The following is a 27,423-nucleotide window of genomic DNA, read 5'->3' on the forward strand; positions in this document are numbered from 1 at the left end:
GGTCCTTTTTAAAGGTGCAGATATCTGCCCTGTTTTCTTTCAACGTAAATTGGCCCTCCATACCTGAGGTGCATACTTTTCTTCAAGGAGTGGGTGCAGCCACCCTTTGTTCCACCTACAGCTTCCTAGGACCTGATTTTGGTTCTTGCGTTTCTTCAGTCTTCCATGTTTGAGATGCTTGATGAGGTAGTTATCAAGTACTTGGCTTGGAAGACTGTTCTCCTCCTCCTGGCGTTGGCTTCGGCCCGTCGGGCTTCGGAGTTGGGGGCCCTGTCTTGTAAGCCTTCGTACCTTATCTTTCATGATAGGGCGGAGCTCAGGACACAAGCCGCTTTCCTTTCTAAGGTTGTGTCGGCTTTCGGTGCCTTCCTTGGTTGAGGACTCCGAAGTATCCTCGACTCTGGATGTGGTTGGAGATCTCCGTGTCTATGTGGCTCGTACTGCGTATCTCCATAGGTCAGTTTTGTTTTTTGTTCTGTATGATGCTGTTCGGAGGGGTTGGCCAGCATCAAAACAAACGTTGACGAGGTGGATTCGACTGACTATATGTCAGCAGCAGTAGGCAACCTTCTCCGTCTATTTCAGCACATTCCACACGCTCTGGGTTCATTGTGGTTTGTACGTCGCGGTGCCATACGGCTACTTGGTTCTTGGTACGTACCTTTTTTGAATTTTTATACGTTTGACACGTTTGTGGCTTCACAATTTGGCCGCCTTGTTCTGCGAGTTCCTCAGAGCGCTCCCATCTGTGTAGGAAAACGTTCGGACGTCCCCAGTGTAATAGCTTCCATTGTCCACTAGTGGATGAAAGAAAAACTGAGGGCTGGTGGGGAATAGTGGTGGAGGAGCTTCACACTTCTAAATTATTTTAAAGTGCCAGCTCCAACTAACCATGCTTCTGTACCCCAGTGTAATGGCTTCCAGTGTCCCCTGTGGAATCAGAAAAGGATTAACTGGCAAGTACCAAAATCCCATTATTACAGCAGCTGGTTTTGAGAGTCTGCTTTATGAGACTGTGAAGAACAGCTGCTTTGGACTGTCAGGAATTGAAAGGAGCACAAGACTGAATTAAATAGTTGGAAACTGATGAATCTGGAAGGTGGTGTATATTTGTCGTAAACCCCCCCCCCCCCCCCCCCCCCTGTGTGTGGCATGGTTTTACATTTAACATCAAAGGAATCAAAATTGTAAGCCACATGTTCTGAGTTAATTGGGCAATCCTCCTTTTCGGTGTATGGGCTGATAGCTAGGGGTATGTTTACTACACAGCGTTTGTGCAAACCACAGATTTTTGGCAGTTCACCTGTGGAATTTAAAGCTTGTATTGCCTATTTAAAAATATTATGCTTTAAATCTCAGAATTAGTGGCTTGTAAAATGCTATTTCCTAAATATGCCCCCTACTGTAGTATGAAGAGACAAGGCAATAGCTGCTGCTGTAAGTAGGTTGGATCGTGTGTGTGTGTGTGTGTGTGTGTGTGTGTGTGTGTGTGTGTGTGTGTGTGTGTGTGTGTGTGTGTATTCTACCAACTTTATAAACTGTCTAATGTTTTGCATAGGCCCCCAAATTTGTCTTTATTGTTATTATATTAGCAATGTTACTTGTAGACGTCAACACAATGAAGTCCTTAAATGATTATAAATAAACTTTTTTTTTTTACCCATGGGTTCCATGACACTGCATTAAGAGGTATTACTCTCTTAGTAACAAACTGTTGAAAAATAGATTAGTTACTTTTTTTATATTAACCTTGGGTATTTTCTGCATATATTGCAAATGACAAAGGTAGATCTATCCTTTTAATTACATCAGTGCTGTTCAAATCCAGGCTTTGTGACACACTAAAGCTAGGCACATGCCATACAGATATTGGGCAGATTTTTAATAATCAGCCTGACTCTTTTATTTTTTTTTTTTTGTATTTTTATTTTTTGTATAGCATGTATGAACGATTGTTTTGGTGTTTTCTTGAGATAAAGTTTGGTTAAAGTTCCACAAATGCATTCCTTCGATTATCCGATCTGTTGGCAAAGACACAAAATCTGTCTCCCGATTATTGACGAGCGTTTGTGCATTCTTGATGATCTGGCCATATTTCCTATGTTTTCCTGTGACTAAAGTCCCCCATACATCAGCAATTGATTACAGCAATCGTGCAATTTGCAATCGTTTGTGTATAAAAAATCTTTCCATTGATTGCAGAATTGCCACAGTCAATTGTGTGTGGTGACTGAAAATCAGTAACTTAAAAAATTGCATATTGATTAGCACAGATATTGTGGCTTTCAATTTGCTTACAAATCAACCCTTATTAATTTTTTTTCATTTGGGCCCAATCGAAAATAATCGGACAGTGTGTACCTAGCTTAACAGTGAATGTTTACCAGGTCTCCTGATAGAATCTCAAGTGAAATAATTTGAAATGTTAGTTAGTAATGAATACACTGTGCTCCAGCTAGGTGATATGGAAGACTGTAATGCTGGGTACACACTAGACGATATGCTGTCCGATCCCGCAGATCAGAGTGACCTGTTGAGTATATTGTCTAGTGTATGCCCATGCTATACGCGGTCACGAGTCGCTAGTGTCATCGCCCGTTGGCCCTACTGCAGGGCGACGGGGGTTGTCACTAACTGTCATGCTGCATAATGCAGCATGATCTGTCCCTCCCCCTCCCGTTAGACCTGGCATTGGCAAGTGTGTATGCCCATGCCGGGTCTTGGCGGCGGCGAGGTGGCGCTGGGTACACATAGTCTAATGTATACCCAGCATTAGTGTGTCTTGAGGACTGGATTTGAGAAGAACTGAACTAGATCATGTTTGGCTTAGCCCATATTGTATTTGTGTGTTTGTGACATTGCACAAGCAGGGAACACAATATTTTCTTTAAACTACCTTGAAGATGGGGAATTCTAAATGAGGTTGGCCAATGCTAGACATGCACCTCCACTTCCCTCCCCGGCTAGCAGAGCTGTAGGGAGCCCCCTTGCTCGGTAACCTCACATATTGGAATAAATTAATGCTGCATTAGATCCTCTCCCTACTTTTGAGAATTCAAATTGAAACATTGTTCCTTAGGTGCCAAAAGGACAGGGCTGTGGTACCCTTGGATGTTACGGTTTTGTCTTCAGTAATTTGTCCAGAAATCTAAGGAGGAAGAATCTGGTTGTATAGAGCTCTGTTTGGAAGCATTAGAACATTTTATTTTTTATCTGAAGCTGGCTACGGGCAAGTTGAGCAGTGGTCCTGTTGCTCCACTCTTTGGTTGATCAAGTGCCGTGCGTCTCTGTGTGTGTGGGCTTAGCTTAATTGTGCTATGTGTTTATCACCCCACTTCCCCCATTGTCCATGTGAATCCAGTACAGTGCAGTGGGTGGTCACAGTTCTGGTAGGGAAGGTATTAAATAAAATGTACTTTTTACTGGAAATATGTTTAGAATAATCAAGTCTGCCTCATTCCAGAGTGTGTGTGTGGTGTGTGTGTTTTTTTTTTTTTTTTTTTTTTTTTTTTGTGTGTGTGTTTTAAGTAATAATTTGTTATAAGAACATAATGCAGTCCATACTTTCTAATTTTCTTTGCATGGCTATCTGTTTTTCTGTTATGGATCCAATTACCAAGGTCGCCAAGGTTCTGTTTTTGGATTTTTTTTTTTTTTTTTTTTTATTCTCCATTTACACATCCTCCTTAGGTAAGCTCATCTATTTTTGCCTCCAATATCCTGTCTATGGTGATGACCATCAAATCTGCGCTGTTTTGGAGTTGTTCTAGTCTCCTCTCTCTTCTTCAAACCACACATTCAGTACCTGTTTTGAGTCCATCTGCACCAGTGGTATCAAACTCTGGCCCTTCAGCTTCTGTGGGACTACATATTCCAGCATGCCCTGCCACAGTTTTAGCATGCCCCAATAGCAAAACTGTGGCACTGCATGCTGGGATGTGTAGTTCCATTGCAGCTGGAGGGCCCGAGTTTGACAACACTGATCTACACTATCTCCAGGTCAGACCTTTTTTCACCCTGGTCAACTAAGACAATCATCCACTCACTGTGATTTACTCACAGTAAATCTAGTCCTTAGACTTTGCAAAGTGGTGACTATTGTAAGCCGCTGATTCTTGGCTTACAACTGCAAAACCAGGTGTCTTTCTTGCATTTACTATTAACATTTTATGATTCGCGATCACTTAGGGTGTTGCAAAAGCCACGATTGATAAATAAATGTAGCCCAAAAGGGGAATTCAATTAATTTCTTAAGCCTATTGCTCCCGTCTAAAGTGATGGGAGCTATTCAGTTGTTTGCCTGACGAGCCCCATGCTTTCTCGCGCCCAAAGCCGGGAGCAATGTGGTTAAGGAACCCGAATTTCTTCTTTATTCTCAGGAGGCTGTAAGCAGAAATCTGCGTAAGTAATGGACAACAATTGAATAGATCGCGGTCAGACGAGAGCTGATGGTGCGAAACATGTTTAATTCCGCCATTGGAGTCCCTTCTCTTCCTGGACCTTTTGTGCTTTTGACACTATTCACCACAGTCTCTTCTCTTGCACCTTTTTAATGATTGGCTTTTGGAACTCAACTCTTTCCTTGATCACTTCTTACCTTTTAGAACCACTTCTTTATTGTCTCTACCTCTGGCACATCCCTCCATTCACACACACACACACTATTGGAGCTCCAGGTGTAGCACGATTGATGTAATGTTTAGTAATACTGCCTCACAGCACTGATGCCTTGAGTTCGATTCCTGCCGTGTCCATAACTACAATTTGTATCTTCTTCCTGTGCTTGTGTAGGTTTCCTCTGGGCACTTCTGTTTCCTCCCAAAATTCAAAAATATATAGGAAGGTTAAATGGCTCCTGACAAATATTACCCTTATTGTGTATGTGTGTGGAAGGGAATGTAGATGGTAAGCTTCACTGAGGCAAGGGCTGCTGTGTATGGCCTTAATAGTCTCTGTAAAGCGCTTAGGAATATGTGCACTAAATAACTGATGATGATTAAATAAGTCTGTTCTTTACCTATGAATTTCTCTATGTACAGCTCTTCTCCAGTACCAATGGTCTATCTCTGCATGGATGTCACAACACAACTAAATGCTCAATGGGGTGATTCAACTGTTAGCGCTGGCGACTGTCAGTGCTGGGTGCCTGACAGAGCAATTCAATTGTGGCTTCGTTCAAGTGCAGTAGCTGTCGGCATTTCTGCTTGCCCCTCCTGAGGTGAGCAGAAATGTGTGATAAGTTTTGGGTGCACAACTGCTGTTTGGTCATCCTAACCAGGACATTAGATGGGTTTAGACTGTTTACGTGGCTCAACCCAATCTAATTAGGTGCGGCAAGCCCAATAATTAGTGGACGCCCAAAAACGATTAAATTGCAACATTGGGCGCACATTAACCAATTAACTGACATTATTTTTACCAAAATGCTCAAATTGTCATTTCACTTCCAACCCCCCTATAAGAAATATTGTACGAGGGGTGACTGAAAAGTTCATGGCCTAAGGTACAAGTATTTATTTGTAGGCAATTTAGCTGTATTATTTTTCAACATAATCTCCTTGCAGATGTACACACTTAGACCAGCGGTCGTGGAGCATACATAATGCTGCCTTGTAGAAGTCTGCATCTTGTACCCTCAAAAACTGATCAACTGCTTCAGTGATGTCATCGTTCGTGGCAATATGGTGGCCACCAAGCTCTTTATTCAGTTTGGGGAAGAGGTAGTAGTCAGAGGGGGAATCTGTATGCAATGCCGGCTGTCGGGATGCCTCCTGTCAAAATACCGACAATGGCATCCCGATGGTTGGTATCCCAACAGGGGTCTGGTAAGTATACTTGCCCTCCCCCCTTCTCTCTCCCTCTCCCTCCTTTTCCCTCCCTTCTTGTAGCCTAACCCCCCCTAGAGGTGCCTCGTTCGGACTGGCGTCCTTCTTGATTCCGGCATCGGTATTTCAACGTATATCTTGAGTCCTTTATCGGGCTTTACCCCACCCCCCCACCCCCCTCCTGCCTCGGGTTGAGACCGGCATAATAACTACATCCCGGAAAAGCCAGGTGTTCAAGCAGTTGGAATCCACAATTGTGGATGGTAGTCATGGCCACCAGTGATTTTGTGAGCTGGAGCATTGTCTTTGTGGAAGAGCACCCTTCTTGTCAACATCCCACATAGATTCTCTTTTTTTTCTTGTTGATGTTGTAACTGCTTCAGAAGATCAGCATATAGTATGTACTGGTGATCGTTTTACCCTTTTTAAAGGTAGTCCACCAGCAGTACTCCTCCTGTATTCCAAAAGAAGCAAACAGCACTGGCTTCACCTCCTTTGGAGCAGGAGATCCATGATGCCTCCACTGTTTTGATTGTTCTTTAGTTTCATGTTGGAAGTGCTGCATACATGTCTTATCCATGGTTACAAATTGCTGAAGCTGGAGGGCCCGAGGATCTGCATCAAATGGTCTTTGCCATGATGAGACTTTTCAATACTAAAGGTGCATACACACACAAAGATTTTCTGTCCAATCATCCAACTAGTTGATTGGTTGGAATGAAAATTCTGGTAAGGTATGAAAGCAAATGACAATCAGCAATTTGCTCCCAAATGCCGGAAAATGGACAAAAACTGTTTGAACAAATTGTTTAGCTCAAACATTTAACAAACTTGTCTGACGACCATTTTCGTCTGTTTTCTGGCATTTAGGAGCAAATTGCTGATCATCAGTTACTCCCATACGTTACCAGATCTTCATTCCAACCAATCAACTAGTTGGATGGTTAGTGTTCACTCTAGCTCCGGCGGCAGGCAGGACGCCGGAGCTAGAGAGGGCAACTTTGTGCGCGCGCCCGAAAAGGATGTGGCCATGAAAAGGGGCGTGTCTACAAGACGCGTCCCCTTTTCGTCATACTTGAAAGCGTGTCCGGCACTTACGGACACGCCGGGCAGTCCCCAAGTGCTGCAGACTGTGAGAATAGATGCCGGGGCGCATGCGCCCAGTGCCTATTCTCTGGAGGTGAACGGGTCACTGCAAATTTCGCCACCCACGGGACACTGCGACCCGCGGGTGAAGACGGCACCCGCAGGCTGTGAGGGCAGGGCGCTTTTTGCCCTCCTTCTGGAGGGCAGGGTGCTTATTGCCCTCCTTCTGGAATCTGACATACTAAATTAAATGGCTGCATGGCGCTGCAACAGCTCTCTGATCTGATACTTCTTCCTATCACTGTGCACTCCTGTAGCAGTCTAAGGTGGGAATTGCGCACTGTTTCGCGCTGCCTGCCACCTTGGGCACAAACAATTGAATTGCTCCTGTCACTTTAGATGGGAGTAATTCAATTGCGTGCTGATGCCAGTGGGTGCCCATTATTTCTGCTCACACCCTCCCGAGGTGGTGAGCAGAAATCCACCCAAAGTCTGGCTTAAGCGCCCAAACGCACAAGGTCTATAGGCGCCCATTACCTATATGAATCTCTTGCATCAAAGGCGAGAGAGCTCGTCTCTACATTAGGGTTAGGGTCTGGGAGATATAGCCACTACAGGGCCAGTCTGCTCATGGGGGGGCTATGAATTATTGGCTAGTTTCTGACTGATAATGTGTTTTACTAAATGTCTTTGACATCGTGTGTTGTTTTGAATTCTTGTGCTGCCATGTGATAGCCTGCATACAGTGGGATAAGCTGCAGCCATGCTGTTGTGGTTTATAATTTTGCTGGACATAAGAGTTATAGATATTGTCTTTTTCAACAGGCAGCACCTTCACCTGTGGACCCACTTCCTTCCTGCTTTGCCAGGTTTGCTTGTTAGGAGCTTGTTGATAATGCCTGTTAATGCGTTATCATTGCAAGTGGCGTGTGGCTTTTTACATTTTTTTTTACTAAATTTATTGTTTACTTATAATAACTGAGATTAATGATCAGGTATGGCTCTTCTGCACACCCATGCAGACCCTGAAGTATATCTGATTGCCAGTCTCTGGTATAAAGTTTTGTGTCCCGGTAGAAGAGGCAAAAAGAAAAGGGGAATGCTGTGCTTACCAGGAAATGGTGCACTTTGGGGGCGATTCAATTGTTTATTAATCCAGTAACTCCCGTCTGAAGTGACCAGTTTTGGGTGACAAGCCCCAAGGCTGCACTTATCATGGATTTCTGCTCACATCCACTTGTGGTGCGAGCAGAAATCTGTGCAAAGTAGAGCCTTGGGGCTGGTCACACCTTTAACAGTAGCGCGCCCGTCACTTTAGCACAGGAGAAGCAGCTTAACGTGACAGTCCATTGCATGGATCTCAGAAAAATTGGTCCCCCATACAAAACATTGGGCTCGATTAAATTCAAGACAAATTGAATAGAGGGAGCTCCCGAAGCTATTCAATTCAGCGCGCTGCATCCCGCCGGGCAGTTTAGTCAGAGAATGCCGGTTCTCACGACTAAACAGGCGCAAGAACCGGCGTTTTCCGACAATACAGCGCACTAAATTGAATAGCTCCATGAGCTCCCTCCCGCCTCTATTTTCACTTCGCGTTGAATTGAATCAAGACCAATTTTTTTGTTGGACATTTGTACCTCAGTAAAACACGTTACATAGTATGACACTCAGAAGAGTTGAAATCCAGTCTATACAATAAACACATATTGGATAAATCAAAGAAACATATATATTGAATAATTGTGATGACTTGTCTGAAGATGAAATACACATGAGGCACAATTTTAACCATAATAAAAAAATAAGAGGGGAAAAACAATGGTATGAAGATGAGGAATTGGAAGGGGGAAGGGTTTGGCTTGCCAGCCGATTGATAATAAATATTTTACGTTTTTCATTTTTTGTGTTGCAATTTGGTTGTGACACAATAATTAAGACTTTAATAGTAAATAAGGAATATACTGGATGTAGTGTATATCCAGGCTGTCTGGATGCCAGCACTGTGTTCCTTCCCGATACCAGTCAGAATCCCGGTGCCAGCATCTTGACCGCCGGCTTCCCGATAAGTATTAGTTTAAGGGGGAGGGTTAGGATACACTGGCGTAACTATTGTGTGTGTTTGCTATGGGGCCCACAAAGTTGTAGTTACAGCCCCTGTTTGGATACTTACCTGCAGCTGTCGGTATCCTAACCCTGTCAGGATTCTGATGGCCGGGAACTTGAGCGCCAGCACTCTGTTCCCAAACAGAATATAGTAGTACTGAAGTGTGTGTGTGGTCCCTGAAAAGCTGACTTGGTAGTACTGCACATGGGGCTGAATTGTAAAAGAAGAAAGCTAAAAGTAGCCTTTGTTTAAGAACAAAATTAGTTGGCGCTAGACCAGAGCACAACTGCTGCCATAAGGGAGTCTCCCAGTGTTCCTCAGTTACACCATCAGGTCTCGCTAATCAGGATATTACAATTCACATATTTTAAATAAAATATATTTTTTCTCTTTGAGTTTTAAAAATAATGCTAGACATTGTGAGGACCAATGTCTTCACACTAGGGGCCATATTCAATTAGCGGCGATCTTATCGCACCCGCGATCATACTCAAAAATTGGGATTTTGCACATTTTGGGATTCTCCAGCCCCTAGGCTGGAGAAAAGTTTTCTCCAGTTTTTAGGTGTAAAACTGACGTTTTTTTTCGCCGTCGTTGGCTAAACCATCCTTTTTTCGCCCAAAAACTGGAGAAAAAACTTTTCTCCAGCCAAGGGCATGCGGGAAAAACTAGTGAAATCCCTAGTTTTGGGTAAAAATGTGGGGATTTTTTACAGAACCCTTTGGATAGCCCCCCTAATGATACTTTAGCAAAATATTTTTTCGTAAGTTGCGTAGTTTGGCGAAAAATTACCGCTGAAATTTCGGTCATTTTTTTTTTCTCCGTGAAAAATGCGTTTAGCGTATTTTCTGGTATTTCGGAGGGCCATAAGGATGCGCCAAGTGTCTTAAACATCGCACGTGGCTAGCGCAGTTTTTTTTAAAGCCGCTGGAAAATTTGAGCAAAATTTCAGCTGTCGTTTTTCGACAAAGTACACAACTTACGAAAAAAATGTTCGCTAAAGTATCATTAGCGAGGCTGTACGAAGGGTTCTGAAAGAAATCCCCACATTTTTACCCAAAAATAGGAATTTAGCACATTTTCCCCCTTTTAGAATGGAGACTATTTTTTTATTTTTAAAAATTGGAGATAAATGATCGCTGATGCAATAATATTGCCGAAAAATCGGCAATATTATCGCGGGTGCGAAAATATCGCCGCTAATTGAATACCGCCCTAGAACGATCTTCATATCAGATAAAGCAACATGGCAGCTCCATCTCCTAAATCCTGCAGGTGAGAAATGTGAAGGGGCTCTGTTATTGCATCCAGTGATTTGCATGGATTTGTGAAACTTTCTCTCAACATTGGAATTTGTGAGCTGCTGTTCTGTATAAAAGCTGTCAATGTATACTTCATATTCTGAACTTTGATCTGGTCAGATGGCCAGTAACCCCTGTATGCTCAGACCTGGCACATTCTATTTCTTGGTAGCATTCCTCTATATAATCTATAGATCAGTGGCTGGTAACCTGATATACTTCAGGGACTGCTTTGGTGAGCAGAAGAACCATATGTATCCTTTTATATAGGTTTAATTTAAAACAATACATTTCCTCCAAAATAAGAGACTAATAACATTAGCAGGCATTATACAAGCTCTTGACTATGAAATCTGGCAAAGCAGGAAGAAACTGGGGACCGCAGGTGAAGGATTGGAGGCAGCATGCTGCTCATAACTTTTATATAGTCTTCCTTTAATACTTTTTATTTTTGTATTGAATACAGCATACAAATATTGTAATATGAAGTGATTACCTAATAGGGCTGTAATGTTCATTCATAACGACTCCATGTATCACTGCTCTAAGGGACATATGTATCAAAGCTTGACAAGAGAAAAAATTGTGCGTTATAAATCGCCAACCAATCCGCTTCTAACTTACATTTTATAGGCTATATTTGAAAAATGACAGGAGCTGATTGGTTAATACTTTTTCTCTCTCAATTTTCTCTCCTCAAGCTTTGATACATAGACCCCTTACTCTGTATAAAAGTTGAATAAAAGTCTTGTTGTAATTCCATCTGCAAAAGGTATCTGTAGTTTTATGCATCTACATCAGTGTTCGCTAACCTTGACACTCCAGCTGTTATGGAACTACATAACCCAGCATGCATTGCTACAGTTTTGCTATTAGGGCATGCTAAAACTGTGGCAGGGCATGCTGGGATATATAGTTCCACAACAGCTGGAGTGTCAAGGTTAGCCAACACTGATCTACATCAACCCCATCCATACACTTGGGGGTCTCATTCAAACCCGCTCGCAAGTGGTCAGTTTGGCTGTGCGACCGCAAGCCCCGGAGCGAGAGAGAAATTCTCTCGCTCCGGGGCTCACTACAAAAGGGGCGGCTGTCGATGTTGTTATATCTAGCACCAACCTTTTCAGCAGCATTATAGCAGATTTATATAAAAATAAATAAATTCAATTGCACCCACAATGTAAAGCCATAAATGAGATAAGCTTTTGTGATGTTAGAACACTAAGGCCCTCATTCAGAGCCGTACGCTCTGGGCAGAGCGCACGCTCTGAATGAGGGCCGTCCTCCATAACTATGGAGCGTCCTCCTGGACGCTCGTATAGCTGTGGGTCACCACCCACAGCCTATACGAGCGTGCAGTTTGATGTCCGCGATGGTCTTGACCATCGCGACCATCGGAACTGCGAGCCGGAGCCTGCGGTTGAGGTTTTCAACCGCAAGGCCCAGAGTGATTTTGGCTCTATCAGAGCCAAAATCGCTCCCACTGACATCACTAGTGATGTCAGTGGGCCGGCTTCTGACGGTAGGCGGTCCCTTAGGAACGCCCCCGTCAGGGAGGCACGCCCACCAAAGGGGGCGTGCTGTCAATCAACATCGACAGCACGCCCCCTTTGATCAGACACAACGAGCGAAGGAAAGTCCTTCGCTCGTCGCGTCTGGTGCATGCGCACGACGGAGCTCCCTCCGTCGTGCGCATGCTCAGTGCATAACATCGACCCACTTGCGAGCGGACAGCCGCTCGCGAGTGGGTCTGAATCAGGCCCTAAGTTCCTATATTTTCAAGGATGGTTTAGATTAATCTGCAAAAACAGTCCAATGCCCATTTCATTATTACATTGGATAAATGGGGTGTACTGATAAAATCAATAGGCTCCTGACAGAACCTGACCTGATTCAGCTTCCTTATGGTGCATACACGGAATCTGTATGAAATACCGCCGGCCGCATGGCCAGTTCGATTCCTGGCAGCCCGACAGCTGAACAGATCCCGGCAGGGGGAACCCGGGTGCCCTTAACCTAAACAACCAACCCCCCCCCCCCCCCCTTCGGCTGTCCGCTCTCCGTGCCCGGCATCACTTTGATCAGGATGCCGGGCGCCTGTCTCCCGGCGTCGGGAAAATGACAGGCGTCTAGATATAGATGCCTGTCATTTAACCCAAGCCACGATAAAGCAGTCAGGGAGCTGGCTGTCGGGATCACGTCAGCCGATTTCCCGATTGCATCCCGCATACACACTGTCAGATTTCTTATCAAATATGAACGATAATTATTGTAAAAATCGATCTGACATCGACTGTTTGCAGTCAGATTTTGACTATTTCATTCATTTTAATACTGTCAGAAATCGTTGATTGTTGTAAAAATCGTTCAGTCATTCATCAAATCTGAACGTGTATGCACCGTTATACTTTGCAATGTTCCTTTATACTTTGACGACGAATACTCTTCCTTATACTTTGAAAGGTATTGAAAATGTATGTTTCTTCTATTATTATTGATATATAATCTATTGATTCTTTAGAATCTGAGGGGTTACATCTCAGAAATGTATTTGTTCATTGCATTGTCCTAAAATGAAATTACATATATAAATTGCATAGATACGTAACTGGCTCTGTTAGCGGTTATCTAAAGTGACCTCCAGATAGGGCTACCACTGATCCGTGAAATATGCTGGATTTCGTGATCAACTGGCGAGCTTGAAAGGCTAAATGGGGTACTATCCAGAAATAAACCTTGCAGACACTATGCGCAACAGGCCTCAATTGTTCTGTTACTTAACTTTTTTAATTAATGAATGGACCAATCAGAATTTGTGAGAAAACCTATCCCTGGTGCTTTAAGGGTTAGCTGTTCTGGTATGATACCATGGTGAGTTATCTACATATTTCCTTGGTAGTGGACTACCTCCCCCAGACCTCTTTCCTATGCAGACAGGGGCAGAGCAGAATGCAAACAATTCTGTTACAGTGGGTTGCTTCTACGGTTATATCTTATGAGATGCAGCTAATACGCAAATTTATTTATTTATTGCCAGTTATTTATATAGCGCGCACATATTCCGCAGCGCTTTACAGAGAATATCTTACCATTCACATCTGTCCCTGCCCCAGTGGAACTTACAATCTATATTCCCTAACACATGCTCACAAACATATACACTATGGTCAATTTTGTGGGGAGCCGATTAACCTACCAGTATTGGTATGTGTTTAACAGCAGCAAGTTTAGGCTGTAATTGCACTTGTGTGAGCTAAATGTGTGTCATTGGGGTCTGAAGATAAGCATTTTCTGCAATTTTTAATTTATTGAAACCGTATCTGATATTCTTGGAAACCTTTCCCAGTGTGTTCCTTTAGTAATGCCAACTTGGGGAGTAGCCATCTTATAACATTAAAACTTTAGTTTGTTGTCTTTAGGATAGGGATGGGTACTCAAAGGATCTTTATTGGTCTGGCTTTGTCTGTAATCACAGTACAGCGTGCCTGCCATCTGTAATTGCTGGACTAGTTATGCCCAGTGCAGTGAATACACAAGCTGGAATAAGGAGTTTGTCAAAGTTGTATATGTATTTGAGAGTAGGGTCACATGTTGGCGTAAGTATGCTTGGTAGGCAAAGGTTGGTTTTATGTACTGGTGCAGTGACTTTCCTCATGGCTCCCAGACACAGCCTCTCCCCACCATTACCAGTATTTGGATCAGCTGCTGCTCTGTAGTGATAGATTTCATAAGGAATGCCGACTCTTGTTTCTTGTTTCTGAGGTCATGGTCATTGGGTAACTGATGTTATGAGTGCAGTAGAGAGGGAAGAGCATTCCTTTCATAATCCGATTTTCTTTTACTTGAGGTGTCTCCTACCCTGAGCAACTGGTGACCAGAAGGGAGGGGGGTGTGCAGTGTTCAAGTCTTGGGCTGCAGAATTGTTCAGAACACACCTGTCTGAGGTGATGACAGGCTTGTATTTTGTGCTTATGGTAATGGAAGCAACTTTGCAAAACTACAAGTGTGTGTGTGTGTGTGTATGTATCTCTCTATCTCCCTTAGACAGGCGGCACACACCTACAACTCCATCGTGAGGAGTGCCTGGCACATAAATGAAATCAATGTATATACAAGAAAGCCAGCACATCCAAATTAATGAAAAAATGTATAAGGCAGGGCTCAACAATTCCCGGGGGCCAGGTCGCCATGCTTACCAGATTTTGCTGCCTGGCTACTAGATTTTGCAGTGGGGGATAAAGCAAATCCTCATCAGCTCTGGCGGAGATTCGTCCCTATAGTATTGCGGTGTTCATATCATGCACAGGAGTGCATGTGCTGAGTTTTGCCTGTGGTGACTGTTGTGCCTTCGTCCGTCCCGGCCTGCTCTGAGCCCTGCTGTCTGTCCCAGTCTTCACTGATCCTTCTGTACGTCCCAGCTGTCTACTGTCTCCTATCTCTGGCTAAATATAGAGCTCTCCGATAGTAGGGTCTATGCGTGGCCAGGGATTGTGGAGCGGCTTCAGAGGGATAGTGGTGTGACCACGAGGGAAGGGGGGGGGGGGGGGGTTTGTTGTGCTTTCTGGAATGGAATTCATGCTGACTTTTTTGTGATGCTTAAAAACCTCCCAGGCTCTGCCATGATGTTATTTGTATTACTATGTACTTTGTGTACCTTTTATACAATACATTTTTTCTATTTTTTTTTTTTTTCATTAATTTGGATGTGCTGGCTCGTGTATATATGTATGTATATATATGTGTGTGTGTGTGTGTGTATGTATATGTGTGTATATATATATATATATATATATATATATATATATACACACACACAATTTCGTGTTTTACATAAAGACAGACTTCTTTATCAGATGAGTTGCAAAATGAATAGAACATATAGTCAAGACATTGGCAAGGTTAGAAATAATATTTTTTATTTGAAATAATAATTTTGTCCTTCAAACTTTGCTTTCGTCAAAGAATGCTCCTTTTTACAGCATTGCAAACCTTTGGCATTCTAGCTGTTGAGGTAATCTGAATAAATTTCACCCCATGCTTCCAAGTTGGTTTGACTTGATGGGCACTTCTTGCAACAGCTCAATGGAGTTGAGATCTGGTGATTGCGCTGGCCACTCCATTACAGACAGAATACCAGCTGCCTGCTTCTTCCCTAAATAGTTCTTGCATAATTTGGAGGTGTGCTTTGGGTCATTGTCCTATTGTAGGAGAAAATTGGCTCCAATCAAGTGCTGTCCACAGAGTATGGCATGGCGTTGCAAAGGAGTGATAGCCTTCCTCATTCAAAATCCCTTTTACCTTGTACAAATCTCCCACTTTACAAGCACCAAAGCAGCCCCAGACCATCACATTACCTCCACCATGCTTGACAGATGTCAGGCACTCTTCCAGCATCTTTTCACTTGTTCTGCGTCTCACAAATGTTCTTCTGTGTGATCCAAATACCTCAAACTTCGATTCGTCCATAACACTTTTTTTCTCTTTCATCCACTAGAGGACACTGGAGGTGCTTACGCTGGGGTATAGAGGCGTGGATAACTGGAGCTGGCACTTTAAATAATTCAGAAGTGTGAAGCTCCTCCCCCTCTATGCCCCATCAGCCCTCAGTTTAGAAAATGTGCCTCTAGGAGCTGGTCACATTATGCTGTGCTCCAGCAAATACATTTATTTTATTTTTTTTTATTTCAAAGCATCTTTTACACATCCTATAGGTACCCTTTGCCACCTATCTAAAAGGTGGGGTCCGGGTACCTGGCACCCTGGTGTTTTAGCAAACACCAGGAAGGAGTGCGTAGGGCTCATTACAAGAGCTCCTGACAGCTCCTTACCGCCACAGCAAGTCTTCACACAGAAGAAGTGAAGACTGTGCTGACCTAACGAGAGAGAGACTACAGGGGACAGGCAGTGAGTAACAAGCTGTGCATCCCCCGGCTCCTGCCCACGTGGCTCCCGTCCTGCTGTGTCAGGGAAGTTGTGTGTACTCAGTACACGCGGCTCCCTGCTTCTTCCCTCTCCCCGCTGACCAGCGCTAGCACATGCTGCGCTGTGTTGTTTATCATAGCGATGTTGAAACAGCGCTACACCCGGCTTCCTGCTTCTCACCTCTCCCCGCTGACCAGCGCTAGCACATGCTGCGCTGTGCTGTTTATCATAGCGCTGTTGAAACAGCGCTACACCCGGCTTCCTGCTTCTCCCCTCTCCCTGCTGATATACGCGGAGGGGGAGGTAATGACCAAATAGCTGCCATAATCGGAGCCCTTAGTGCATGTGGAAGGGGGCGGAGCCTAATCAGCGCGGGCTCTATTCCCTCTCCACTATACGCGGCAAGCCGCTGTAGATAACAGCGTGGCTGCCGTTTTTTAACTGTTTTTTAACTGTTAAATGCCTGCATCTCTCCCTTACACAGGAAGAGTGCTGCAGACATACAGAAGGCTGGATTCTCTGGCTCCCCATTTCAGATAAGCACAGAAGGCTCTGGTACAGAGGCTGTGCATAATACACTGGGGGTGCAGGGATCTGATCTGTGGGAAGGGAGTGGGGTGTATCTCCTCCTCTGTGTCCGAAGCCAGCCTTCTGTTTTTCTTTACTTCTCTATATATACTCTGTCCCTCTGTGTGTGGTGATTGTGTGTATCCATGTCAAACAGAACAAAGGCATCTCAAAAGGGTGTTTGTTTAAGGTGTAACATGCTGGGTCCACATTATGTGATGCTTGTATAGCAATTGATCCACCTATACTACCTCACCTGCGCCTGCATGGGCCGCTGACATGGTAGGAGTAATGACTGATTTAACGTCAGTTAGCTGAGGCACGTAAGTCTCAGCCTCCCTGGGTTGCTGGGCTAACCAAGCCTCTTGACACCCTGGTACAGGTAATGGATACAGCTGTGTCCTCACCCTCCACTTCCTGGCAAGGACCGACTCAAAAGCGCCCTTATCGACTGTTCTCCAGTCAGAAGAGTCTGATGAGGAATTCCTCACTACTGAGGAGAGTGAATTGGAGGAAGCATTATAGGATGAGACCCCTCTAGAGCTGGAGTCCATCTCTCCAGGGGTAGAATCTCTAATTATTTAATGAACGGTTTTTCTGTTCTCACTACATCTTCAACAGCAGCTCTTAGTGGCCTGGAAACAACCGGATAAACTGTTCCAAATTCCGCGCCGGTTTCCGTCCACCTACCCTTTTCCATGATGGAGAAGTGGGAAACGCTTCCTCCAGTAGATGCGTCCGTCTCCCGTCTCTCTGAGAAGACAGCAGCTACAGTACTAAAAGATCCTTCGGACCGTAAATTGGAGACAACACTAAGATCTATTTATACTGCAGCGGGTGCTCAACTTAGGCCCACTCTTGTTACGGCGTGGGTTAACAAGGCAGTGGTTGGCTAGGCTGACCAGTTGATTACAGGTTTGGACTCTGGTATTTCCAGAGCACAGTTATGCCTACTAGCAGAACACATCCGTGAGTCTGCAGTTTACCTGGGAGAAGCGTCAAAATATATCAGTCAAATTAGTGCTTGCATATCTGCTTCTGCTATTTCGGGCCGCAGAGCCCTCTGGTTGCGTGCCTGGCATGCGGACGCTGAATCCAAGCGTGTGGTGGAGGGTTTACCATTCAATGGATACATGCTGTTTGGCCCGGAATTAGACAAATGGATATCCCAGGCCACGAAGGGGCAAATCTTCCTTCCTCCCATTAACTGCACCGGCTCCCAGAAGATCTTACTCTGGAGGTAGAGCCATAGGTGCTCCCTCCCAAGCAAGAGGCGGCAGAGGTAGAGGTCGCCCACACACGGTTGCACGTAGACAGGAGCCTAAACCAGCGGAGAAACAGGTGGCATGACGGTCTTCCGGCCCACCTGGGACCTCCTACAGTGGGAGCCCGCCTGCAAGGATTTCAACAAGTTGGGGACCAGACCTCTCCAGAACCGTGGATCCGCAAACTAATCTCCCTGGGGTACCGAATAGACTTCGAGGTCCCCCCTCCACCTCGGTTCTTCACTACAAGTCTGCCAATATCAGGGTTCTACAGGAGGCTATCCAGTCTCTAGTAGTATCATCTGTGATAGTTCCGTTCCAGAACATCAAACTGGTTTGAGTAAAACCCCATACCTCGGTGGACTACCCAAACTGGATGGATCGGTCAGGCCCATCTTGAACCTCAAGTCATTGAACCTGTATCTCAGGATGTATCTGTTCAAAATGGAGTCTCTGCAGTCTGTTATTGCGAGCTTGGAACCAGGAGAGTTCCTATTCCTGGATATCAAGGATGCCTATCTCCATGTTCCCATCTGGGAACCACACCAAGCCTTTCTGTGTTTCGCCATATTGAAAGATTATCAGTTTCTGGTGTTGCTGTTCGGGTTTTCCTCGGATCCACGCATCTTCACCAAAACTCATGTCAGCCATGATTGCTCTCCTTCGGTTATCGGGAGTGAACATAATTCCTTATTTGGACGACCTGTTACTCAAAACGCAATCTGTATCTTTTCTAACAGGTCATGCCTTCCTGACATATCAGACTCTAATACAACACGGTTGGATAATCAACTTCAAGAAAGCATATCTCAATCCATCCCAGAAGCTGCTTTTTCTGGGCATGATCTTAGATACGGCATCACAGAGGATCTTTCTTCCAATAGACAAAGCTCGAGATATCCGGTGGTTAGTTCAGCTGGTCCTCGGACCAAGGAAGGTCTCCCTACTTCTTTGTCTGCGTCTCCTGGGGAAGAGGGTAGCTGCCTTCAAGGCACTACAGTTCGGCCGGTTCCACTCCAGGGTTTTTTCAGCTGGACCTACTAACACAGGGTCTCATCTGCTTCTACATCGACATATCCGTCTGAGCCCAGCTACCAGAGTGACTCTTTCTCTGTTGGGCACAATCCAACAATCTTTTAGCGGGCCAGAGATTCGGAGTGTGGGACTGGATCATCGTAACAACGGATTCCACCTTCAAGGATGGGGAGCGGTAGTCCTCGATTATCACTTTCAGGGTTTCTGGTTCCCTCTAGAACAAAAAATGGCCCATAAATGAGTTGGAACTCAGAGCGATTTACAATGCTCTGATAGAAGCAACAGAGTTTCTGAGGACTCATCCGGTAAGAGTGCAGTTCGACAACGCGACGGCTGTCGCATACATCAATCGCCAAGGAGGGACTCTGAGTCGCATGGCCAGGCGAGAAGTATCTCAGATCCTCCGGTGGGCCGAGAGCCAGTCCGTAATCCTGTCAGTGGTATTCATCCCGGGTGTGGACAACTGGGAAACAGATTACCTAAACCGCCAGGATATCCATCCCGGGGAATGGAAGCTTCATCCAGATGTGTTCAACGCGCTAATACGTTGATGGGGATGTCCTCAGGTGTACCTCATGGCGTCACGATTGAATCGTCAGCCCCCGGTATACGTGTCAAGAGACGCTCTGACAGTTCCGTGGATCTACGACTTCGTTTACCTCTTTCCTCCGATTCCACTTGTTCCTCGACTGCTAAATTCCTATTGTCAGACGATCCGTGGCCCCTCCCTCTGCACCCGGGATCTGCTACTGTAGGGTCCTTTCGTACATCCCTACTTAGCGCAGCTCCGTTTAACGGGGTGGCTCTTGAAACCGATATACTAAGACGCCGAGGAATTCCAGACTGTTAATCCCACCATGCTGCGCGCCAGTTTCGGCTGTGAGTTATCATCGCATCTGGCGTTCTTATCTCATGGTGTTCCAGTCGGGATCTTCCCTCTAGGACTTTTCGGTTGTCCCGGTTTCTGGTTTTTTTTTTTTCTCTTCAGATGGGTCTGGATTCTGGCCTTCGTCTTGGAACTTTAAAGGTGCAGGTTTCTGCCCTTTCCATTTTCTTTCAATGGAAATTGGCCCTCATTCCTGAGGTGCAGACATTTCTTCAGGGGGTCTTGCGTGGGCAGCCTCCTTTTGTACATCCGATAGCTCACTTCGACTTGAACTTAGTGCTTCTGTTTCTTCAGTCGTCCATGATTGAACCTTTGGAAGAGATTGATATTAAGTACTTGTCTTGGAAGGCGGTCCTCCTCCTGGCTCTAGCATCGGCTCGTAGATTTTCAGAATTGAGTGCTCTGTCCTATAGGCCACCTTACCTGGTGTTTCATGCTGATAGGGCGGAACTCCGGATGGGAGCCGCCTTCCTTCCCAAGTTAGTGTCGGCTTTTCATATTAATCAGCCTATGGTGGTAACGTCTTTGGTGGAGGACTCTGGTGGTTCTTCTACCTTGGATGTGGTTAGAGCTCTCCGCATCTATGTTGACAGGACTGCTTCCCCTCCGTAAGTCTGAGTCGCTTTTTTGTCCTCTATAATGCGGTTTGGAGGGGTTGGCCAGCGTCTAAGCAGACTTTGGCACGTTGGGACCGGCTGACTATTTATCAGGCTTATGTTTAGGCCGACCGTCTGCCTCCTTCGTCCATTCGGTTCATTCCACATGTTCTGTGGGGGCGTCATGGACGGCCGGTAGGGGAGCCTCCACGTCACACTTGGTCTTCGGTTCACACGTTTGTAAGGTTTTACAAATTTGATACGTTTGCTGCTTCAGCATCCAGTTTTGGCCGCTTTGTTCTGCAGGTGCCGCAGAGCGCTCCCGCCCGTGGGGAAAACTTTGGGACGTCCCCAGCGTAAGCCCCTCCAGTGTCCCCTAGTGGATGAAAGAGAAAATGGGATTTTGGTACTTACCGGTAAATCCTTTTCTCTGATTCCACAGGGGACACTGGACGCCCACCTCAGCGCTCTCTGCCTGCCTGTTCGGTTTGTTCAGTATGTTGTTTGTTTTGATTGTGTGTTCTCTCCCTTTTACTCAGTTTGTTCTTCATCTCCTTTCGGTCTTCATTTTGTAAACTGAGGGCTGATGGGGCATAGGGAGGGGGAGGAGCTTCACACTTCTGGATTATTTAAAGTGCCAGCTCCAGTTATCCACGCCTCTATACCCCAGTGTAAGCACCTCCAGTGTCCCCTGTGGAATCAGAGAAAAGGATTTACCGGTAAGTACCAAAATCCCATTTTTCCAATCTTCCTCTGTCCAATGTATGGTCTGTTCTTTTCTTTTGCCCATATTAATCTTTTCCTTTTATTGGCCAGTTTCAGATATAGCTTTTTCTTTGCCACTCTGCCTAGAAGGCCAGCATCCCGGAGTCGCCTCTTCACTGTAGACATTTACACTGGCGTTTTGCGGGTACCATTTTAATGAAGCTGCCGGTTGAGGACTTGTGAGGTGTCTATTTCTCAAACTAGAGACTCTAATGTACTTGTCTTCTTGCACAGTTGTGCATCCGGGGCCTCCCACTTCTCTTTCTACTCTGGTTAGTGCCTGTTTGTGCTGTTCTCTGAAGGGAGTAGTAAGCTCTATTGTAGGAAATGTTCAGTTTCTTGGCTATTTCTCGCATGGGATAGCCTTCATTTCTAAGAACAAGAATAGACTGTCGAGTTTCACATGAAAGTTCTCTTTTTCTGGCCATTTGGAGAGTATAATCGAACCCACAAATGTGATGCTCCAGATACTCAACTAGCTCAAAGGAAGGCCAGTTTTATAGCTTCTCTAACGAGCAAACCAGTTTTCAGCTGTGCTAACATAATTGCACAAGGGTTATCTGATCATCCATTAGTCTTTACACACTTGGCAAACACAATGTACCATTCGAACACAGGTTCTCAAACTCTGTCCTCAGGACCCCAAACAGTGCATGTTTTCCCGGTATCCTCACAGAATCACAAGTGAGATATTGGCTCCACCTGTGGCTCTTTTAAAATGTGTCACTGAGTAATGAATACACCTGTGCATCTGCTGGGTGACCTGCAAAACGTAAACTGTGTGGGGTCCTGAGGACAGAGTTTGAGAACCGCTGCATTAGAACACTGATGGTTACTGGAAATGGGCCTCTATACACCTATGCAGATATTCCTTTAAAAACCAGACGTTTGCAGCTAGCATAGTCATTTACCACATTAACAATGTAGAGTGTATTTCGGATTAGTTTTTTTCCAATGAAGATAACAGTGCTTTTCCTTCAAAAATAAGGAAATTAATAAGTGACCCCAAACTTTTGAACGGTAGTGTATATTATCAATATTGCTGCGGCCATGATGCCAGTGCTGATATTACAGGCGCCAGAATCCTGATTGCTGAGATATCAAAGGTAAGTAAGGGGGGGGGTTTAGGATTAGGCACTAAGGGGGGGGAGAGTTAGGTTTAGCATGTGGGGAGGTTAGGGTTGGGCACCAATGAGGGAGTGTTTGGTTTAAGGTGCATACACACGGCCCGATTTGTCAGATGAACGATTTGACCAACGATTTGAACTATAACCGATTTTTGACTGCCTTAAAATGACTGAAGTCGTCCAAAATTGACTGCAAACACATCAGATGTCAGATATCGTTATCTGACCATCGGGAACGCGCATCGTTCATCACTCAAACATGTCAGATATGACCGATTATTTAAAAAAAAATTTTTTTTTTTTTTTTAAATCGTTATCGTTCAGATTTGAAGAAAAATCTGACCGTGTGTACGGTATGCACCATAACACTTCTGTTCTGAATAAAGATCTTTTACTTAAGGCCCCCATACATCTGATCGAGGATCTTGCGATCCTGTGATCAGATGGAAAACGCTGATCCGCCGGCCGGAAATGCAGACCAGGGACAATCTATGTTCAAATACAAGATATAGCTGCACTTACGGTACCTCCTGGATTTGCGGATTTATATTTGCAGCCCCATAGGGCTACGTACAAAAATCCACAAGTCCAGGACGAGATCAAGCTGTGGTGCCCATGGGGCTAATTGAATTGATCACTTTTGTGTCCTTTTCTGCTTTTATGGTAAAACTTGTCTTAGCTCGTAACCTGATGTTTGTGGGCAATTATTACCTGATATCTAGTTCTACTGTGTATGCTTTTGGTGGGGAATTCAACTTGTGGTGGTTTTATTTTTTGGGGTGCTCCCAATAGTAATGGGCGCATGACTGATGCAATTCTGTTGTTGCTCCAATTGGGCACAAATGACACGGGCACCCTCCTGAGGTGGCGAGCCGATATCTGCGAAAAGCCTGGTTTTTGGGCGCTGAAACCTGGTACATTTGGCTGTGATATTCAAAAACCAATTGAATTCCCCCTTGGTGTTCAGTTTTGTCTATAGAATAAGTTTTAATTACACTAATTTGGAAATACTCTGCATCCTTTTTACAAAAAGGCTATTTGACAATGTTTTAAAGGCTGTAGTATATTAGAGTTAAATACCCTAATCCAGTGTAAACTATTCAATTTATTGTGTTTTCTAGCTGGGATACCCAGCATTGCCCTGGTTGAAGATTGGACCCTGAAGTACACCTGCAGCCTTTGTTCATTGTCCTCTCCAATAACCCCATTGATCCTGAAAAGGATCCTATAACCCCAATGACCCTGAAAAGGACCCCACTGTTGGCTAACAAGGTGTGCGGCTGCTATGATGCCCGAGTTGCCTCTGTGGCCCTCTGCACCCAGTCATTCACACAAGGGGGGCTGGTTCAGTCAGAGCCGCCAAAGGGGACCCAGGTGTCAGTGGTGTTGATTGGTGCCAACTGATTACAGCTGCCCCACCAGCAGGCAGACATGGAGAGACAGCGCCGCCAGTTGCGAGGAAGTCGGAGCTCGCGGATCGGCCGCCAATCAGCAGTGGCGGCTCCTGATTGGCTGCTGGTCCGCGAGCTCCAATTGGCTCGTGAGCGGCGCCAGATTTATATTGCGCCGGCGCTATATGTCCATACCTGCTGGTGTGCCAGCTGTAATAAGCTGGCGGTCTGGCACCAAATCCACACCTGCTGGCTGCTGATGACACACAGGGGGAGGCGAGAGGCTTCTGGAGCGACACTGAGAGGTGAGTTGCTGGGGGGCATAATGTGTAAGGGGCACTACTATTGTGTGGAAAAATTTCTTATATGGGGCACTACTACTATGTAGCATAATCTGTAAAGGGCATTACTGTGTGGAATAAGGGGAGCTAGTAATGTGTATAAGGGGTACTACTGTGTGGCATAACATGAATGGGATCTGTGTGGGGGCAAATGTATGTGTTTTTTTTTTGTTGTTTTTTTGTTTTTTTAGCTCTGGGGGGCCCTTTTAAGATCCTAAGATGTGGCATACAAAGTTCTAGTTACGCCCTTGCATGCAAACACAGAGGACTGACTAATATATATGGTCACTTTGAAAACTACTAAAGCTGGGTACACACTTACTGTAGAGATATGTACCCAGCCCGATGTCATGTCCAGTGGGGGTGCTGGCAGTGGTAAGTGCATGCACACTTGCCGATGCTGGGAGTGACAGCAGGGACCATGTTGCATTCGGCAGCATGGCCCCCGATGACTATATCGCAGGTCTGATGGGTGATGTCGCTGACTACGTGACGGAGCGCGTCTTTAATCGGCGACATAGCGAGTACATTGGTTGATCTGCCCGATATGTCACCTTGTGGCTAATTACGGTGTTACTATGTGTGGTAGCAGCATCGCGCCCAGTGCTTAAGTCTGGAAAATGCAGTTTACTGCAACTAAACCCTAGGCATTAGTTGCAGTAAACTGCATCTCCCAACTTAAATGGACTTACAGGTGAATGGCTCTGGGCACCCATCCCGGTAGCTACAGCCCCTCCCTTCTAATCCTCCCCTATAGGGTCATTTAAAATAGGAGTGACTTCGGTACTGTCAAAACGTGGCTTAAAAATATTGCTCAAATAGCTGCTAATTTTCATGAAATGATTTCCCACAAAAATGATGCAATTTATTTGTAAAGGCCATTATGGTGATCACAGCAGTGTCATGCATTGTGTTTACAGTTTGTGGCTTCGAAGTGCATGGAAAAGTGGGGAACCCCCCAAAAGTGGCAAATAACAAAACAAGACAGAAGACAGGTGGCCATTAGCTATGTTATTGGAGGCTTTTAAGAGGTGTCAATGGCGAATGTTTACTCATTACAGCCAGCAATGGTATCTTAGTATTAACAGTAGTTTGGGGCACATTATGCGCGGAATTCAGTTGTTTCGAGCCCCCATCGCGCCCGACGGAGCTATTCAATTGTTGCTCCTGTCGGGCGCGATCAGCTGCCAGTGCTTCATTTCAGCTCGCAGCCCCAGAGGGGTGCGAGCTGAAATCGGCGAAAAGTGACCTGGGACCCCTCACTTTAACAAAATTGGGGTCCTACTCCAGTTTCTGGGTCCCATCACAATTTTTGCTTTTAAACTCCCCATATGCTGTGAGATCACCCCATATACCAGCGCCCTTTATTTTTTGATTTGTAAGGAGGCAGCCTGGCCACACACCAACCCCAGTACCGGGGCCGCCAGCAATGTCTGAAGCCCTGCAGACACCATGGACATAACAGCACCCAAATCTATAAAGCATATGAAATGAGCACAGGCTATAAGCCCTTCCAAGTGAATATTAAAAGACACTGTAACTTTAGCCACCTAAATACTTTTCTTTAAAGGTCCATTTTTATTTAGTGTGAAAACCTAAACTTTAACAGTGCAAATTGTTGTATGTAAAGGTTTTTGTAGTGAAATACCACAATAAAAATGTAATAAAAGGGTAATGGTGGGTACACACTACACGATATGCTCCCTGAGCGATATCGTGTAGTGTTGTCCCCGGCAGGCTGTGCTCAATGTCGTTCATGACATTGAGCACAGCCGCTGAACAATATCATTAACGATATCGTTCAGCGCCGGGCTCTTTCCCCCATTCCCTGACATGCAGCAACCTGACGAGATCGTCAGGTTGTGCTGCATGTCAGCCCGATGAACGATAATGACGAACGACCCGCGGGAACGCGCGTCATCATCATCGTTCATCTTTTTGGGGTTAAAAATGGACGATAAAGTGGACGACTTAACGATATCGTTATCGTTCAGTCGTCCACTTTATCGCCCAGTGTGTACGCACCTTAAGGGAATTGCTGTGTCTGGTATCTGTGCTGAACTGCGAGTGTGGTGGGGGGAGAGGGTGGCTGAATGATTGATGGCTGCTGCCCCTACGATGTGTGTGTGTGTGTGTATCATTCTACATGTCTTGTTGGGTATTTAGATGGCTCTGGGAGAAGAGGATACTGTGCAACCTAAATCGAGTGTATGCAAGGCCCCCCGGGGGGTGCAGTTACCTGCTGAAGCCCATTTCTGCTCACCTGGTGCTCCGTCTGGAGTGTGCGGCTGATAGAAGCAGAGTGCCGCGGCCCCTACTAACATGACACCTGAGAAGAGTGTAACAGAGGTCTCAGGCGGCATCCTGAGTGCGGCCGACGGGAGTGGAGATGGTGGAGAGCCGGGGACCCTCCTACCTTGTCACACCCGAGGAGGAGGGATGGACGAAGGTATCAGGCGGCAATTGGGTGAGGAGTCGCTGCTGCCGGGGTGATTGGTTAGGCAGATGCTGACAGCGCATCCTGCAGGACCCAGGCACTCTCTGCCTATAGCGCGTAAAAAAAATTCGCTATAGCATGTATTTTGCAATCACTGCTGGAATGTGGAATATTCTTTTCAAGTAGTTGCTGTAACCTTTTTAAGTGAGCCTTTACTAATATAAACTACTTTTTGGGTGACTTGTAACTGTGCTGCCCCAGTGGTGGTAATGTTCCTGTATATGATATATTAGTGATGTTGGAACTGTAGAAAAGATGTATACAAAATGTGCCAAGCATACTCTCATATAGAAAGCGGCGTTTCTGCAAGTTCATGATGTTTTCAAGGGTGCAAGGAGCCACAAAAGCGTTATAGGGCCGTATGTAACAAAATTTTGGGTCCATGGCCAGGAAACTCCCCAGACCTTAATCCCATTGAAAACTTGTGGTCAATCCTCGAGGCGGGTGGACAAACAAAAACCCACAAATTCTGACAAACTCCGAGCATTGATTAGGCAAGAATGGGCGGCCATCGGTCAGTATGTGGCCCAGAAATTGATGGACAGCATGCCAAGGTGAATTACAGAGGTCTTGAAAAAGGGTCAGCACTGCAAATATTGACTCTTTGCATAAACTTAATGTAATTGTCAATAAAAGGCTTTGACACTTATTAAATGCTTGTAATTTTACTTCAGCATACCATAGTAACATCTGACAAAAAGGTCTAACATCACTG

At 45.2% G+C, this 27,423-nt stretch overlaps 1 protein-coding gene across 1 annotated transcript in view; it reads left to right on the plus strand.

The window, feature by feature from the left end:
* Positions 1-27,423, plus strand: part of PFN2 (profilin 2) — a 58,593-nt gene that overhangs the window by 17,599 nt on the left and 13,571 nt on the right. The window lies entirely within an intron of this gene.

The sequence above is a fragment of the Taudactylus pleione genome, unplaced genomic scaffold (assembly GCF_031769625.1).
Source record: "Taudactylus pleione unplaced genomic scaffold, aTauple2 ptg000436l, whole genome shotgun sequence".
Classification (NCBI taxonomy): domain Eukaryota; kingdom Metazoa; phylum Chordata; class Amphibia; order Anura; family Myobatrachidae; genus Taudactylus; species Taudactylus pleione.